General features: G+C 42.8%; 1 protein-coding gene across 1 annotated transcript in view; it reads right to left on the minus strand.

Moving 5' to 3' along the window:
- The window catches only part of CD38 (CD38 molecule), a 43,312-nt gene that overhangs the window by 14,853 nt on the left and 12,097 nt on the right, over positions 1-16,362 (minus strand). The gene's annotated exons all lie outside the window — the stretch shown is intronic.

The raw sequence follows: 16,362 nt of genomic DNA on the forward strand, positions 1-16,362 counted from the left end.
TTAGAGAGACAGTACGCAAACAAGCAGATCGGTTAACAAAATAAGTACAAATTATTCTAAGTATTCAGAAAATCAGTGGGGAGGGGTGGCATTGTTTACTGAAGCAATGACTGATTGGGGAGGCTGGTCCGGAGAGGTGTCCCTGACAGGTCATTTAAGCTGAGACTGAATGATAAGAAGGAGAGCATTCCAGACAGAGGGTACTGCAGGTACAAAGGCCCTGAGGCACAGAGCATAGCTGCAGCCGAAAACAAACAACCGAGAGAGGGCTTAAGAAATCAGGTCAGAAACAATGATGAGGTAGTAGATCACTTAGACCCTTTGGACCAAAGAAGTGATTTCAGATTTTACTCTAATTATAGTGGGAAGCCGTCGGATGGTTTTAAGCATGAAAGTGGTCTCATCTAGGGGCACCTGGTGGCTTAGTCGGTTAAGAGTCTGCCTTCGGCTCAGGTCATGATCCCCGGGTCCTGGGCTCAAGCCCTGCATTGGGCTCCCTGCTCAGTGGGGAACCTGTTTCTCCCTCTGCCTCTCTCTCTCTCTCACTCGTGTTCTCTCTCTCTCTCAAATAAATAGATAAATCTTTTTAAAAAGTGTTCTCATCTGATTTTTTTTTTTTTTGAGCCATCACTGGAAGATTCTAAGCTGGCCCGAGGAAGGAGAAGAGTCTCTCAAACAGAGATCCAAGTCCATGTCCCCCCCAGACAGCCTGTGGCAGGGAAGAAGGGATGGAGGGATGAGGGGACCAAGGGCTGCTGGAGAAGACCGCTATTGGAGCTCTCCTTGCGTTTCTGGTAACAGGTGCAGAGAAACCCATCATTTCCTCGGGACGAACAGGTAGGAGTGCTCCCCTGGGAGTGCTCAGTTATCATTATTGGGATAAACTCTGGCCTTTGCAGTGGGGATCGGTACCGTACCAAGTCAGGCAACATGACCTGGGGGAAATAAAGACCCCTAGTTTTCCATTTCCTTCTGAGCTTCTTTCCCACTGCCCTCCAGAGGGTCTTCTGCCTTCCCAGCTCAAACTGGCATCTCCCTGATAAGCCAAGGAATCAGAGAATATTAGTGCGGCACTGGCCTTTTGACACAGAAGCTACCCTGCCCACCTGTTCTTTTTGGAGCAGGAAATCTCAGAAAGCCCCTTCGTTTAGGGCAAGGAGGAGAGCCCTTGAGTAGGGCTGCCTGCCTGAACTCTCTGGTTCTGCCAGTTACACTGTGTGTCCTTGGGAAAGTCACCTCAGCTTCTCTCTGCCTCTGTTTCCTCATCTGTAAAGAATCTACCGAATACAGATGTTCTGGGTTTAAATAAAGCACATGATAAATCCTTTCAGAACAGCGCCCGGCACAGAATAAGAGCTCGCTCCATATCAGCATTATATTTCCTATCTTTCTTTTCCTGCCCTTTGCTCAGAACTTCCTGGCTGTGAGCAGTCATCCGAAGCCAACAGAAGCAGGTGTGGCCCATAACTCCTGGGCTAACTTAGGAATGGGGCTCATCCTCACAGGGCCTGGAAGGGCACGCAGAATCAGTACGACCACGCCTGGGGTGGTGAGAAACACCCAGCTACTAGGAGTCAGATCTAGGGTGCAAACACAGGCAGAGGGTAACACCACAGCCTAGCCTCTTGTTCATAGGCAATATGATTGTCTCTTTGCTCTCAGCTTTGGATGGACATGGCATCCACCCTCACCTTAGTAAGAATCAGACGATAAAAAAAAAATAATGGCTTTGATGTAAAACAGCCACAGGACAGAATTCCAGATCAGTCATCCAGCCCACCCTGGGTGGGCTGAGGTAATAATAATGATAGTAATAGTAATGATAATAATAAAACAATAACAACAAAAGGTAACACTTATTGGGCACTTAATATATATATTTCACATACATATCTCATTTAACCTCATAACATTTTATTAGCAAATGTATCAGGATTTGATTTGAGTTAATAAGATCTAAAATTGCAGGGACTTAAGAGAAAACTTTATTTCTTGCCCATATCTCAATCTCAAGTCCAGTGTCTGGGATTTCTATGACTTTCCACATGTGAGAGACCCATCTGCTCTGTCCAAAATGGCTGCTTCAGTTCCAACCATCATGACTACATTCCAGCCAGCACAAAAAACTAGGGAAAAGAAAGAAGGAAGAGGAAGGGAAAACAGCAGCAGCGGTGGGCATGTGGGCTGCCTCCTAAGGACAGGTACTTGGAAGACGTTCTTTCTATTTGCTCTCATTTCATTTGCTAAAATGTTGTCACAGCCCACACCTAGCTGCAAGGGAAAGTGAGAAATGCAATCTTTAACCTTGATGGCCGTTGCACATCTAAAATCACTGTTTCGATTCTAGAGAAGAAAGGGCCTCTGTCACAGGGAGGTACCACCATTGTCCCATTTTACGGATGAGGACATTTGATGGCTGTGAACTTAAGCAAAGCATCCAAGGTCACAGGGAAGCCGGATGGGTACCAAGTCTGTGTGAGACTCAAGGTCAGGCTCCCACCTCACTACTGAGGTACTGAGGCAAAGTGCTCCAGCCTCAGCTTCCTCACCTTAAAGGGGAGGCAAGAACACTTCACTCATGAAGGTTTTTGAGGATTCCATGAGCTAACACACGACATGCTCCTGGCTTCTGGGGCCAGGGTGGGGGGTGTCTCTCATGCCAAGGTCCCTCCATTCCCTAATCTGCACAGGACATTTCAACTGCATCACAGCTTCCCTTCCAAAGCTGTGCCAGGAAACCATTTTCCACCTGACTTCCTCCATATGTTATACATTTAAAGGAAAAAAGGCTATTGCATTACATACTTCAATGTCAATCAAAATTTATGGGGCACCTGACAGTGTTCATGGGGATCGTGCTTTAATTCCATTAATTTAATGCTGTGGCCTTCTCAAAAATGTGCTGTTCCCGATTCAACTCCCTCGTAAAATTCTTCTACCTCTGGGCCTAACAGCATCTACGGGACTTGAGGCAGACAAAGGCTGAAGGAGGAAAGATATCTCCCTGAGATGAAGAGCAAGAGAATTTTCCACTACAAAAAATCTGGCAGGAAAGAGAAAGGAACGTGCACAGAGTCCCCACTATTTGCCATTATGTCTTCATGAATGTATGCTTATGTAATCACCAAAGACTCAGTGGAGTCCCCTACAGAACTCACAAACTTCCAAAATTATTTTTATGTTCCTTAGGCATATAGATCCAGTTCAGGAAACATTACCTGCTGGGCTCAAGAATCCCTAGGCTAAAACTTTCACAGAGCTCCTTGTTTAGAAGGGGCAGAGTGACAGAACATCAGAGTTGAAGCAGACCTTGGAAGAGTTTATGACTCAGCTGCTTTCCCTTTCTCTGTCTCAGAGACCACAGCTTCCAAGCACCCCCAAGTTAGGAAAAATGGGGAGTGGCAGAGAGAAGTCTGGGAGCAGGCTGTATGAAGCTACTTTTGATCCTTAAAGTCAAAAGTAAACATTTCATGTTTACTTTTTTTTTTTTGCATTTACAGTGCAAAACATGCACTGGATGTGCAAATCAGCATCTTTATTGGCATAAGTATAGAGAAATAAAAAGGCATTAGGATGGCATCATCCAGAGATGTCTGCAGAACTCATCTATACAGGTCATCACAGGAAGGAGCCTCAACTTCACAAGTGTAGCTTCTTTGCAGAAGTCCCCAGTCTTGGCTTTTGTCCCCCTGGGTGGAGCATAGTTCCATTCGATCAAACGGCAGCCAAGGAAAGCTGTTTTGAGTCAATTGGTGCAGAGAAACAGAAGCGCTCGGGAATTCCTGTGTCCAGCAGAGACAGAAGTCAGCCTCTGACTAAAGAAGCAACATGGAAGAATACATGTCATTTCTGGAAATTCAAATTTTTTTTTCTTTAAAAATGGCTCCTCTGTCCCCAAATGGTGATACTTCTAAGCAAACCTGCTGCCAGTGATAAGAGACTGTGAAGTGGCGACTGTCCGCCCTGGGGCTGTTCCTGAGAGCTGTCTGGGCTCAAACCAGATGGGCTGTTGGAAGTCATCTGGTCCCATGGCTCTCAGCTCCGGCCACCCTTGACCAGTGTTCCGGTGACCAGAGCTTCCGGAGTTTGGGAAAAGATATGGTGCCTGACTCCAGGACAACCAAGTCAGAATGGGAAAAGTGGAAAAAGCCGAACCGACAATTTTTCAAAAAGCTTCCCGTTCCTCGCTCCTCCCAGCCCCTGGAAATTGCCCTTCGGCTTTCCATCCCAGTGAACTGGAAACTGTGTAAGTGGAATCGTACAGTTTGTCTTTCCCTCCCTGGCTGGTTTCACTTGGCACAACTGTCCTCACGGCTCATCCTTGTTGTAGCAGGTGTCAGGATCCCCTGTCCCTTTAAGACTAAATACCATTCCCTTGTAGGTTTACTCCTCATTCCGCTTACCTCCCCTGTGGACACGTGGGCCACTCCTCCATGCACTGTTTCATTCCACAAATCCTTTTTTTTTCTTGTATAAACAACCCAAAAGAAAATGATTATCTTATTTTATTTTTTATTTTTCTAATTTTATTGAGGAATAATTGACAAATATAATTGTATACACTGATAGATCCCAGTTTAGGATGATTCAACATTTTTTTTTAAAGATTTTATTTATTTGACAGGGAGAGACACAGCGAGAGAGGGAACACAAGCAGGGGGAGTGGGAGAGGGAGAAGCAAGCTTCCCGCCGAGCAGGGAGCCCGATGCGGGGCTCGATCCCAGGACCCTGGGATCATGACCTGAGCCGAAGGCAGACGCTTAACGACTGAGGCACCCAGGCGCCCCGGATGATTCAACTTAAAGGTTTTCAACATTACCATAGTGCAAAAGTGATACACATTCAGTAGAAATTGCCTTAAAATTTTTTTTTTTTTTTTATGTTACTCATTCCATAAATTCTTACCTAGGTCCTACAAGAGCCTCTCGACAGGACCGGAGCTATCCTCAAGCACTCATATTATAGTACAAGGCAGAGAAGGAACAGAACTAATTACAATCAGGGCGCCGGTGACTTGCCCAAGGCACTAAAACTTGAAAACACAATAAATCATAGAACATTCTCTGATTTTTTACTACAGAAGATAGAAACAGAATAAAAAGAAAAAACACTCCTTGATTATATATGCATCAGTATCCTCATTTTGAAAATGATTTTTCTTTGTGTGCTCCCCAGTTGTGACATGCAAAATCTGTCTGTATTTATAACCACTGTGGGCTTTTTATTTGCCTGTGTTCTGGCTTTGCTTCCTTTGATGGGCTCCAGAGAGATTAGAGATGTGTAGCCAACAGAAGGGGATGGTTTCAAATGGTGTCTCTGCTCAGTGGAATATAAAGCAGCCTTTGAACAATGTATTTATACAGAGCTTGGAATCGCTTGGGGGATGTTTATTTTACATTAAGTGATGAAAGTAGACCTCACCTTGTAGGAAACAGAAAAAAGATGCACATCAAACTGGTAACTGGGGTTGTCTCTTGGAAGAAAAATAAAGGCTAATTTCCACTTTCACCCCATATTTTCTGTATTGTTGGCTTACAGCAAAAATGGATTCATGTATTATCCAAGCCATCTAAAAAAGGGGAGAGGGTTAGAACCCTCTTACACTGTTGGTGGGAATGCAGACAGGTGCAGCCTCTCTGGAAAACAGTATGGAGGTTCCTCAAAAAGTTAAAAATACAGCTACCCTGTGACCCAGCAATTGCACTGCAAGGATACAAACATAGTGATCCGAAGGGGCACCTGCACCCCAATGTTTATAGGAGCAATGTCCACAATAGCCAAACTGTGGAAGGAGCTGAGATGTCCATTGACAGATAAATGGATAAAGAAGATGTGGTGTATATATATATATACAGTGGAATATTATGCAGCCATCAAAAAATGAAATCTTGCATTTGCAACGATGTGGATGGAACTAGAGGGTATTATGCTGAGTGAAATAAGTCAATCAGAGAAAGACGAGTATCATATGATTTCACTCAAGTTGAATTTAGTAAACAAAACAGATGAACATAGGGGAAGGGAAGGAAAAATAAAATAAGATAAAAACGGAAAGAAAGGCAAACCATAAGAGACTCTTAACTCTAAGGAACAAACTGAGGGTTGCTGGAGGGAAAGTGGGGGGGAATGGAGTAGCTGGGGGATGGGCAGTAAGGAGGGCACTTGATGTAATGAGCCCTGGGTGTTATATGCAAGTGATCAATCACTAAACTCTACCCTGAACCTAATAGTATACTATATGTTAACTAACTTGAATTTAAACAAATAATAAATAAAAAGGAGGGAGGGGGAGTCAATTTTTTTAATTTAGAGATATAGTACAATCACAACTAATTTTTAGAAACTGAAGGAAAAAAACTCAGAATAATCAAACCGTATTTTAAAAATAGTTACATCTGGCTGCGAGGAGTATAAGGGTTGTCATTTTCCCTTCCTTATACGTTGAATTTTCCTATCATAAACATATATTACAACGGAGGTCATAATGAAACTTTCATTTTCTTTTTAGAGTCACTTGAGCAATTAGACCAAACGTTTGAGAATCTTGGAAAGTCCTAGGACCTGGGTTGAAAGAAAACGTACGGCTTTAGGAATTTCCACATCCAGCAGAGATGGACGTGGATTGCCACCTGGTCACCACCCATCATTTTTGTGCCCTCCCTTCATTTCTCCTGGCTACAGTGTTTCTTCTCATCTCTCCTCCAGTTAAAGACAATAGCATGTGGGGCGCCTGGGTGGCTCAGCCGGTTAAGTGTCCAGGTTAAGTGTCCGGCTCTTGGTTTTGGCTCAGGTCATGATCTCAGGATCGTGAGATCGGGCCCCACACTCAGCAGGGAGTCCGCTGGAGATGCTCTCTCTCCCTCTGCCCCTCCTCCCCCCACTCTTTCTTCCTCTCTTTCAAATAAATAAATAAATCTTTTTTAAAAATAATAATAAAAGACAAAAAAGCACATGAGCAGGCAAGACTCAGTGCCCTGGCCCCACTTCTCGAGGGCCAGTGAGGTGATATATGAAGAGAGGTAGGGGTAAGGGCCATAGACTTTTTCCAGTGGAGTTTTCTCTCCACTTTTAAGACTTCCTTGCATCCTTAAGCAAGACTGGGTTGCCAAATCACTCTTAATCACAGATCATACTAAGAGTCAAAGTTTATGAATAATATCAAGGAGACAAGTAATCAGGAGGCTCAGACAGAGGGAGGGGAGAATGGCACTTCCTGCATAGCCCCCCAGGTCCTGCCTGCCTTCCTGCACGGGACACACGCTTGCTCAGCCAGAATCATGGATAGTGCCACTGAGTGACCTTTTGGGTTCTGTCGGGTCCGTCACACAACTGGAAAGATTGAAATGATGAAACATCTCCATCTTATTCCCCAGAGAGCTCCACAGCTTACATGATTTCCCAGGGATGCATGCCTCACAGATTACGAACTTATTTCCCCTAAGTAATCCTTTAACCAAGGACATCCTGTTAAGGGCATTCGAGAGATAGGTCTCTTCATTCTAGCCGGAACGTTTAGTCTATCTACCTGGAGTTCCAGTCGACACACTCACACACACAAAGACCAGCTATCCTTGTATCATCGCAAATATCAGTGATTGCTCCTTCTTTATCAGTGACTGCTTCAATCTTCCAGCTGACAAATAAGACGAACATACCCCATCTAAGAATGACCCCATTCCCGGTGCTTCCGGGGAGCATCCAGGCAAAGCCAGCCTCCTTGAAGCCTGCCCCAAATCTCATAAAACAAGCTCCAATCCTATAAATCCTTCCCTACATCCTTGCACTGAACGCTCCCCTGCCCCTGTGGATCCCTTAGTGAGCACTCACTCTTGCAAAGAGCCATGAAACCTGTCTTGTTCAACTGCTGTGTGTTCCTGGTGGTCTTGGGCTGAGGGACATTGACAGTAACCTGCAATCTTGAGGGTGATGTTAAAGAGTCAAAAAGCCTGGGAAAACCAGCATGCCTTAAGCAGTGTTTATGCTTGGCAGCAGTTCCAGCAGCAGCTTCTGGAAGACTTGGTTTGCTAGTGAGAAAGTCTGCACATTGAGCTGGTGTCTTAGCTCAGTGACAGTATTTCTCTGCTTGCCTCCGTCATTGGTGACCCGGAGGCTCCGTGAGATGACCCGGAGGCTCCGTGCCGTCCAGGCTGGGCACAAACATCAGGATTCAAGGTCAACAGCACGTCCTCCCCGTTCTGACCACACTGCTCCTTCCAGTAGACCAGATGGTTCCTCTGTTGCCCTATCCCCCAGGAATCAATCCCTCTTGCTCTCCTCTCACCCTTGTCCCTACCTCTGACCGACCCAGGCAGTGTCCTCCAGGAGCCCAGAGGCAGGAGGGAGCAGGAGAAGGAGGAAGGGAGAGCTCATGCCCCCCCCAACCACAGAGGGCTCCCCACGTGCTGGACACTGTGCCTAGTCCGTAACTCATGCTTACACTACTTAAATCTCCCACTAGCCCCAGGAGGAGGGTCCTGTCATTATCTTTGCCTTATAGCTACTGAAACTCTGTCAGTATCTGTTTTAGAGCCACGAAAGCTCAGCTCGGAGATTAGTAAGGACTACGGCCAAACAATTAGGGAGAACCCGAGCTCCTGACGCTCTCCGGAACAATGCTGCCTCCCACAGGAAACGAAGTTGTTTCCGACAGAAATGAGGACCTAAGACCGCAGAGGGGTGGTCCTTTCCCTAGATCCCAGGAGAAGCTGCAGACCAGAACAGGGCACGTGTTTCCCAGGTGATGAGATAGAGCCAGTGGGGTCCAGGGGATGGGCAGAGACTTAAAGTCCTATGCCAAGGGGAAAACCAGGTACGTTTGGTGGTTAAATATGTATGTTGTCAGCCTACCTTATGCTTCATAACTCTGTGCTGTCACCTCTCAGGATGTGCCGTCACCCTTCCCACAAATAAGTTTTATTTCAAAGTGTCCCCCCCCACCCCCCCACCCCCGTAAAGCAACATCACCTTCTTAATGTATTGCTCCCCCAGGGAAAACTCTCACACCCCAAATCCTCCTCCCTAAAAGCACTTGGATCTCGAGGGGTAATTACACTCATTCTGTGAATTTTCCTGCTGTCAAGTCCTGCAGGGCATGGTGTCTGGGCCCAAAGAAAACAAACGGTTAAGTCAGCGGTTCATTCTCCAAATTTAAGGCGGGGGATCTGCACTGAAGGTGAAGACTGCCACCTTGTGGGCGAAGAGAGCAACTGGCGAGATTCACTGAGGAAGTCAGGATTTTCCAAGTAGGGTCTTAAAGGCAGAAGATTCTTGGGGCGCCTCGCTGGCTCAGCGGGGAGAGCAGAAGACTCGTGATCTCCGAGTCGCGATCAAGAAAGATCAGAAGTCATTAATCCCATTAATTTGGCCCTAATGCCTGACATGTTCAAGAAACAGCAAAGAAGCCTGTGTGGCTTCTTTGGGAGAAAGCCGGTGGATAGTAGACAGAGGTGAAGGCTGACTGGGGGAGCTTTCCAAGCCATTGTCTGGAATTTAGCTTCCACTCATGCAGAACTGAGGAGCCATAGAGGAGCTGGAACACAGGAAGCACATGATATTTCTTAAGTTTCAAAGGATTTCTCTGACTGCCTCATTGAGTATGGACCAAAGGAGGGAAAGAGCAGAGGCAGAGAGACCAGTAATCTGGGCAAGTGCCAGTGATAATCTGCACAAGGCTGGTAGCAGCTAAAATGGTGAGAAGTGATAGATTCCAATTCGCCTTACATTTCCTAATGGATTAGATGTGTAATGTTAGAAAAAGAAGGAGTAGATCATAATTCCAAGGTTTGTAGCCTGAGACACTGGAAGGATGGAGTTGCCCAGAACTGGGATGGAGAAGGCTTGGGTGGAGGCAGCACTGATCATTCAGTTCGGAACATGCTGGATTTGAAATATCTATAAGACACACAGTGAAGCTGTGGAATAATCAGAGGGGTATATGAGCCTGAAGTTCAGGAGAAATAAAGCCATGAAACTATTTGGGATCAGCAAACAGGAGAAAATGACCAAGGATTTGGCTTTGAGACAATCCAACAGAAGAGGCTGGGAGAAAAAAAAAAACAAAAAACAACAAAGACTGGAATGTGGGACAAAAAGCAGGAGAATGAGTTATTCTGGAAGCCAGGTGAAGAAAGTATGGAGTATGAAGCTGGAGGAAGTGATGAACTGTGTCAGATGCTCTTGATTGGTCGAGGAATATGAAGACTGTGAACTGATTGTCTGAATTATCACCAAAGAAGAGCTGTTTTAATTTCCAAATGCAGTGGGGGTTGGGGGGGGTGCTCATCTTTTTGTTATTGATTCTAGGTTTGTTTTGGATTTGGGTTTGGGTTTTTTGCCTATGTGTTAGATCATGTATTTGGTGAATTTACTTGGGGGAAGATTGCGGGAAATGCTGCCTATGTTTAAATATTTTATAAATGTATCATTAAGAAAGCAATATCCCTGAATTTATCTTTCCATGCACTCACCTTCCATGCCCATTTCAAGCCTGAGCATGTCTTCTCCTAGAATTTTTTTTTTTTTTCAGTGCAAAAAGGTGGTTTTATTAAAGCATGGGAATGCACCTGTGGGCAGAAAGAGCTGCTTCTCCTAGAATATTAAGCAAGCCAACTCCTTACTAATCAATCACCTTTTGGAATGACAATTTTCCTACAACTGTAAAGCAAAACTAATTAGAAAATAAATTTAATGTTGAGCTTTGAATCATTCTGTGGCAGTCACTTCTTGTAATCCCTTAGTTCAAATTTTTGTACTCATTAAGATCTATTATCATTACTGTAATATCCAAATGTTATAATATGAACTTATAAGATATATTAACAAAATTATTTGTATTTTGTATTTCCATTCTTTTGTCCAATTAACACAGAGCACCCGGCTCTGTATTAGGTATACTCTAAGAATACGGCAGTTAACAAGACACACACCACCCCTGACCTCCAGAGCTTTGGGTCCATAAGGGAATTACAGTTATTAAATAGGAGGTAATCATAAAGTAAATGTAATGTTCGCTATGGAAATGTATCACTCTGGGACCTGCTCTTGTGTAAGGTTGGATCTTTTTGGACTATATTTAAGAAAAAATGTTGAACGCCTGTACCTTGACAACTATGTGATCTCTGGCCATCTCTGACCTAAAACTGTTTGTTTCTGCCCTTCATCTGCTAAGTGCCAAAACTGTTCTATTTCCCAAACATGTCAACCTTGTTTCTGTCTAAAACTTGTGGATACAATACTAACATTCAAAACTTGAACCATTAGAAAACATTTTTTAAATTATATATATATATACACACACACATATGTATACACAAACATACATACTTATTATATAAACACACATATATATCCTACTTTGATCTAATAGCAATAAAGCTATAGCAATCCAAAAATAGGAACTATTGAGCCAAAATTTAACGAAATATATGCAAGACTAGTGCTCTGAACACAAAACAATGCTGAGAGAAATTTTTAAATGCCTGAAGAAACAAAGGTGTAACATATTCGTGGCTTGGAAGTCTCCCTATTAAGATGGTAACTATCACTAAAATGTATCTGTAGATTTAACAGATCACAAATCAAAATTTCAGCATGCTTTGTTAACATTGACAAAATGATTCTAAAATTTATGTGAAAATACAAACGACCTAGCCAAAGTAATCAAAAGGAAAAAACCTGGAAGGGTTACATTATTTGACTTTAAGACTTACTAAAGAGCTAGGGGCACCTGGGTGGCTCAATCAGTTCAGCATCTGCCTTCCACTCAGGTAATGATCCCGGGGTCCTGGAATAGAGTCCTGCATCAGGCTCCCTGCTCAGCGGGGTGAAAACCCAATTCAATAAGCCCGTGAGATGATGTTCAATGTCATCATTAGTCACGAGGGAAATGCAAAATTTAAAACACTATAAAAATACCACTACAAACCCATTAGAATGGCTGAAGTGTAAAAGTCTGACAATATCAAGTATTAGTAAGAATGTGTAGCAACTAGAATATTCGTACACTGATGGTAAACGTGTAAAACCATACAATTACCTTGTAAAACCCTTTAGTAGTTTCTTCATTAGCTTTACAAAGCATGTGGGTCCACTATTTCAATTCTGGGTATTTGCCCAAGAAAAACGAAACACAATAGTCACACAATCACTTTGTTCATAAGAGCTTTATTCATAATATCCACAAAGGAAATTCAAGCCAAATGTCCATCAAAAGATGAATGGAGGGCGCCTGGGTGGCTCAGTTGGTTGAGCGACTGCCTTCGGCTCAGGTCATGATCCTGGAGTCCCGGGATCGAGTCCCGCATCGGGCTCCCTGCTCAGCAGGGGGTCTGCTTCTCCCTCTGACCCTCTGCCCTCTCCTGCTCTCTGTCTCTCATTCTCTCTCTCTCTCAAATAAATAAAATCTTTAAAAAAAAAAGATGAATGGAGAAACAATCTGGGGTGCACAATCACACAATGGGCTACTCTTCAGCAATAAAAGGGAACAGACTACTAACACACACAACAGGGATGAATTTCAAAAACATCATGCCGAAGCCATTAAAGAAGCCAGACATGGGGGCGCCTGGGTGGCTCAGTCGTTAAGCGTCTGCCTTTGGCTCAGGTCATGATCTCAGGGTCCTGGGATCGAGCCCTGCATCAGGCTCCCCGCTCCGCGGGAAGCCTGCTTCTCCCTCTCCCACTCCCCCTGCTTGTGTTCCCTCTCTCGCTGTCTCTCTGTCAAATAAATAAAATCTTTAAAAAAAAAAAAAAAGAAGAAGCCAGACATGATAGAGTACATGGTATATGATTCTGTCTCTCTTTTTTTTAAAGATTTTATTTACTTATTAGAGAGAGGGAGAGCACTAGAGAGAGCAAGCACAAGTGGGGGACAGAGGGAGAGAGAAGCAGACTCCCCACTGAGCAAGGAGCCCGACGCGGGGCTCAATCCCAGGACCCTGGGATCATGACCTGAACTGAAGGCAGATGCTTAACTCACTGAGCCACCCAGGTGCCCTATGATTCTGTTTCTATAAGTACTTCCAAAATACATAAACTAATGTGTTGTAACAGAAATCGGACTATCCCTGCTGGATATCAAGGCATTAGTATTTTAAACAATGTGGTAATTATTTAGGGATTAAACAGATTATAAAGCCGATTAGGGAATCCCAAAATAAACTAATGAACTTGAAATGCAATAGAAGTGGCATTATAAAGCCCTTGGTAAATGATGAATTATTTGATAAATAGTACTCACAGACTGACTATCCATCTGTGGGGGAAAAAAATGAAATTATATCCCTACCTTATACCACACACTGAGATAAATTCCAAATGGATAAAAAAGTTCATTGCAAAAAGCAAAAGTTTAAAATTTTTGGAATATATATGTGACCTTTATTGTGACCTCTGATTAAAAAAAATAAGTTCAGGGACGCCTGGGTGGCTCAGTCATTAAGCGTCTGCCTTCTGCTCAGGTCATGATCCCGGGGTCCTGGGATCGAGCCCCGCATCGGGCTCCCTGCTCCGCGGGAAGCCTGCTTCTCCCTCTCCCACTCCCCCTGCTTGTGTTCCCTCTCTCACTGTCTCTCTCTTTCTCTGTCAAATAAATAAATAAAATATTAAAAAAAAATAAGTTCTTAAATACGGTACAAAAGGCACAGCCATAAATGATAAATGTGATTACATTACAATCATGTAATACAAAGGATCTGATAAATTCAAGAGTCAAACACAGATTGGAGGGACATACTTGCCATCCACCTAACTGACAAAAAATTAGAATCTTGAATGTATAAAGAAGACAGACAATTCAACATAAAAACAGGCAAAAAACAAAAACAGGCACTCCACATAAGAAAACAGAATGGCCAATAAACACATAAAAAGATGACCGATTGTGTTAGTAATCAGGGAAACAAAAATTAAAGCCATAAAGAGATGGGCAAAATTGTTCTAAGTGATGGTAAGGATGCCTATCAACAAGGACCTTCAGGCTGCTTTTCTGAAAGTAAGCTGACACCACAAATTTGGAGACCAGTTTGGGCATATGTAATGTGGCAGACACTGTTGGTTCCAAACCCAAAGAGATTTTCCTCACTCTTCTTCCCTCTTGGCAAAGCATGCCTCCTATCACATTGATCCAAAATATCAAATACTCAGTTCACAAGCCTCCCTTCCAGAGAAAGAAGAAAGGGGAATTGTGGGCAGAGGTACTTTGATTTTACCTGTCACATGTTATTTCTGTAAAACCTAGAAGAGGGGCACCTGGGTGGCTCAGTCTGTTGAGCGCCTGACCCTTGATCTCAGCTCAGGTCTTGACCTCAGGATCTCAGGTCGTGAGTTTGAACTCACGGGGACTCAAACTCAAACTCAAAAAAAAAAAAGCCTAGAAAAAAATCTAAAGCAAATTACACCTGTTACCTCTGCACGATGAGTAAATAGGCATCTGTAATATTATTCCCTAGACATTTCAGTGTGTTCAAAATTTTCATAATTTAAATCTTTAGCCTAAAAATATTGAGAGGAGATACTGACATGAGAATAAGGAATACAGAAGAAGGAAAAAGACATTGCAAATACAAAGGGGGCAGCTCTCGGTGGTAAATCGATGTGTTCCTATCCGGGGGTTCACAAGTCCCCTTGAAAAAATTGTATCTAGAAATGCTAAAACATGAAGGAAGTTCCCCAAAATGTGATCCACTGTCTTTGATCTTTGTAATTCTATTTATTTATTTAGTAATTTTAAATCTCACAGTTTCTGTTTTTAGTCTTTCTTTGCTCTTGAAGAATCCCCAAGGAGATTTAATTACTAACTTTGACACTGCTCTAAGTAAGTTAATTCATCAACAAACTCTTACTCCCGGGAACTGAGATAACGAGGAAAGCAATTTTATTATGAATTTCACAATACTTAAGCTATGAGGTGCCAAACACAGCAATGCTTTATAATATTTGCTGGATAGTCATAATAAAAGTAACATTTGAATGGTATCAAAGCAAATATGGATCGAGGCCAAGTAAAAATATGCCTTGGGGGAATTTCTCATGTCCCTTCAAATCAGACTTTACTGCTTCTTAACATCCAAGGACCAAAGACGTAGATAACTTTCTACCATGTGCATGCATCATGTTTGATACATTCTATTAGGAAATAGAAAACTGAGCTTAGTGATTTTCCTAAATGTCATATTATAAAAGACATTTGAATTATACCTATAAAATTGCATACACTGAGTGTCCTGGGATCGAGCCCCACATCGGGCTCCCTGCTCATCCGGGAGCCTGCTTCTCCCTCTCCTGCTCCCCCCGCTTGTGCTCTCTCTCTCACTCTCTGTCAAATAAATAAATAAAATCTTTAAAAAAAAAAACTGTGTATGCTGAACCCATCCATTTAAGCAGCTCTGTATCTCCCTTTTGTGACTCTCCTTTTCTTTTTTTTTTTTGTAATTGTGGCATTCATCACTATTTAGAATTCCACTTTGGGGGTCAAGTGAGTTTGTATTCTTCTCTATATTTTTGTATTTTTCTCAATGTCCTCCAATAGGCTTGTTTTATTTTTGTAATTAGAAAAAAATAAGAGTCACTGCAAGGAAAAAGAAAGGTACTCTCTTGCTCCATTTATTCTTCAAATTTCTGACCTCAACTTTCACCTTTTTTTGCCTTCAAAACAAGATTCTCATCATCCCCTCCCTCCACAGTAGATACTTTTCCTGGTGATATTTTGTTGAAAAAGACGATCCCCACTCAGATCAACTACAAAAATCCACAAATGTAATTATTCTTCCCCTAGCAAACCCTGAATCCTTGAAACACCCGTGTGTGCACGCACATACAAACACACACACGCGCGCGCACGAAAATCAATTCTTGATTTTATCTCATTCAGTTTCCTCTTTTGTTCTGTCTTGGGGCACCTGGCTGGCTCAGTCAGGGGAGCGTGCAACTCTTGGTCTCAGGGTTGTGGGTTTGAGCCCCACCTTGGGCGTGGAGCTTACTTAAAAACAAAAAACAAAAAACTTTGTCTTGGTAATTTTCTGAACTGATCTATTTCTAAGGGGTTCCTTAATGGCAAGAAAAAAATACCTGACCACTTCTCAATTCACTTATTGCAAAAACTCTTACCTGACCCCTATCTCAGTGACTCACTGCATTAACCAACAATATCCATTCTCTCTACATAATTAATAGGCTACTGTCTAGTACACCCAACTTGGTTGTTTATTTATTTATTTGTAAATATGCTTATACTTGTTGTTTTCATTATATAATTTAATTAAATTGTACATAAATTGGATAAGTGGAAAAAGAAAAACCTGTTTTGTTTTGTTTTTTTAAACCATGAAAACCAAGTTGAATGGCTTGGTAAAAATGACCATAGGT

Source organism: Eumetopias jubatus, unplaced genomic scaffold (assembly GCF_037043125.1).
Source record: "Eumetopias jubatus isolate StellerSeaLion01/CBP00866 unplaced genomic scaffold, mEumJub1_p1.0 scaffold_2, whole genome shotgun sequence".
NCBI classification, from domain to species: domain Eukaryota; kingdom Metazoa; phylum Chordata; class Mammalia; order Carnivora; family Otariidae; genus Eumetopias; species Eumetopias jubatus.